Source organism: Embiotoca jacksoni, unplaced genomic scaffold (assembly GCF_022577435.1).
Source record: "Embiotoca jacksoni isolate LCO1_2020_lvr unplaced genomic scaffold, fEmbJac1.0.p SCAF_29, whole genome shotgun sequence".
In the NCBI taxonomy this organism is placed as follows: Eukaryota; Metazoa; Chordata; class Actinopteri; family Embiotocidae; genus Embiotoca; species Embiotoca jacksoni.
Genome location: NW_027185380.1, coordinates 5495001 through 5498105, shown reverse-complemented (window position 1 = coordinate 5498105; position 3105 = coordinate 5495001). Strand labels below are relative to the sequence as shown.

Here is a 3105-nt window from a genome sequence, read left to right as displayed (position 1 = left end):
TCAGGTGACTGACGTGGAAAGACACGGGTTGGGTGGGTTGTGATTGGTGCACTCGGACATATGGGCGTGTCCTTCAGCCTGTTTGCAGGGCAAGTAAGAGAGAATGTAGGTGAGCAAGAGAGGAGAAGGGAGGACTGCAAAGAGGAGCCGAGTTCAGCCGACAGTCACCAGGGATTCATTTATATCATCTTTTCCTCTTATAAAGGAAACTCACTCTTTCACTTTCGATGTGCATTCACTGTTGATGATAAATAATCAGTATGTAGTCAGTTCTGTACTGAACACAGACACGGGTGTCAGGTCTGACGGTTCAGGTTGGGAATTACAAACCCGAGTGTTCAGACATTTACAGACATGACGAGAACAAGATCCAGCATAACAACGAAGCCGATGTTTGTCAGGTCGGATTTGTAATTCCCTACCTGAACTGTCAGACCTGCTAGTCGCATCCCAGACGCCTTGAATCCCTTCGAGACGGTTTGACCTGTTGCTATGGAGACGGCACAAGAGATTCCTGCTACCGACAGCTGAGATCCTGGATGCTGAAGCTGAAGAACATATGAGGACATGCTGGGTTCAAATGGGACCTGAACCTTGTTGCAGTGACGTCGCTGCCTGAGACAGACAACACGGTGCTAGGAGGTGACTTTACACCCCCCTTAAGAGCGATGAGCGTTCTTTTACAAAACCAGGAGGAGTTGAGTAAACTGAGATCCAAGATGAGCTGAAACTGAATCTCATGTCTGATGTAAAAGAGATTTAACAGCTTTAGTAAGAACTTCTCAGTCAGAATGAATGTCTGAAGGCAGGACGAACATGGATTCATCGTTTATATCACTCACTGCTACTGGTTCACACTGTCGCCTCACAGCAGGAAGGTTCTGGGTTTGCACTTCGGTTGGAGCTGAACGATTACTGTGTGGTTCTCTCCGGGTTCTCTTCAGGTTCTCCGGTTTCACCCCAACATCCAAAAACAAGTGTGTCGGGTTAACCGGTGATTCTAAAGTGTCCGTAGGTGTGAATACATCGCGCATGCTTCTGTCTGACTGTGTTGTGATGGACTGGGTGAACCTCGCCTTCTCCCACAGTCAGGTGGGATAGGCTCCGCCCCCTGTGACCTGATCAGGATGAAGCAGGTATAGAAGATGGATGTTTTTGTGTCACCTGTACGATGTACACGATGACTAAGAGAAGCTTCATGATCATGTTTATTAGAAATATAAGCAGAGACCACATGTGTGTGTTCATTGTTCACTTCCTGTTTCCTTTTTTCTAATCTCAGTCTCTCCAGATGAGCCTGGACCGTCTTTATAAATCTGCTCCATAGTGATCTAGTGTCATATCATGTTCAGTCTGAACATCCCTTCACACTAAACATCATCTTCATCAGCACCTTTCTCCTCCACAGAGGAGATCTGTGTGTCTTTGTGTCGTTGAGTTTTTAAAGCGGACGTTTCTTCCTGTGAGAACTGTGAGGGAACATTTCTGTGAAGCATTTCATTTATGTTTGTTCTGCAAATGTTCCATTCTCTGCAGCAATGATTAGAATACCGAGGCAAATAAATTGGGATTTACAGGTTTGGCAGTCACATCTCAAACTCGCAGTACACGTGTAATGTGGCTAAACCTGCATCAATAAATGAAGCAAGAACTTCATGGGGACTAGTTACAAGAATCACAGTTTTGTTTCACACCATTAGTGTTTCTATTTTTGAGTGAATGTAATTGCCCCCAATTTAGCTCCCTGTTAATTGGCAGCATGTGTGTGGAGGTGGTAATCCAATAAGAGCAGCAAATACCACTGAGAATGTCACATTGGAATCTAGTTGGGGGCTCAGAACTAATAGTATAAAGTGATTGCATGTTATTGCTGATCTGGGTTGGCAAGTATCTGCTTTCCGCTTGTCAGTAATCTGATGTTATCCCCTCCTCTGGTTGGTGCTGATCCGACCGTGCTTGTAAAAACAAAGCGGAGACTTGGTGAGATGATCACAGCTCCGTGGACTCTGAATGTTAACGGGGTTATGTCTGTTGAGCTGTTACTGATCTGATGGAGTCTGGAGCTGCAGGATACAGGCCGATCATACTGTTCTAACTGCCTCACAGAGAAAGAGCTGTCACTCACACACTGATGGTGATGGAGCTGCCATGCAAGGCTCTGCCCTGCTCACTGGGGTCAACCGAGGTTCAGAAATTTACCCAAAGAACACCTCCAAACTCTCTGGACAGCTGATGTGGATCCAGACTGAATGCCAACAGTTTCTCTCACTGTAATGTGTCCTTACTTCCTCCATCTATCCATCAGGCAAATAGAGACTCCGCCTCCTTTCTATTTCCTCCTCAGCTCCTCGCAAATTTCAGGTCTCTGTTGGAGGCTCATGCTCTGCAGTAAAAATGGAGCCCTGGTTTCCTCCACCATGACAGGTATTCAGCACATTAAAGTACTCAAAGAACCATAAAGACAAAAAAAAACAAACACATTGTTCTACCAGTAAACAACAACACTCACTACAATGATCCAAATACATTCAGAGGAACTGAATAAGCAGAGAATCAAATGTTTGTCACTTTGTTTCTCTGCAGTGAAAATCAGACTACAGTGAAAACAGGCTGATGACTGATGAGCTGTTTTCACTGCAGCCTGTTTTCACTGCAGCCTGTTTTCACTGCGGCCTGTTTTCACTGCCGCCTGGACGCTTATTGTGTAAGAATGCATATGATCCTGGATGTGACTCCAACATGTCATACTGCTCCTGTCCGAACGGTCGGAGGAGTCCTGCGTGTTGACTCTAACTGAGCTGTGAGCAGGCTTCTTCACAGAAACCAGAGTGAGCCGTGAGGAATGTTAATGTCTCGATGTAGCTCTTCCCTCATGGCGTCTCCCCGACCACATGTGACATATCCTGTGGTCATACACAAGTATTGACAGGAAGAGAGAAAACAGAATGCATAAAAAAGGAAGTACGAACATCGGCGGACGAGGTGTAATTGCATGTTTACTTGGCAGTGGCAGAGCTACATGCGTGTTTAGTGGTGGGAGGGTTTGAGCGTGTGTATGTGTATCTATACGGTGTGATATAGCATGTGTGTGGGCAGGGAGCAGTT

The 3105-nt window shown here is 45.7% G+C and overlaps 1 pseudogene; it reads right to left on the bottom strand.

The window, feature by feature from the left end:
• LOC138205515 (uncharacterized) overlaps positions 1 to 3105 on the bottom strand; it is a 79607-nt pseudogene continuing 76502 nt past the window's right edge.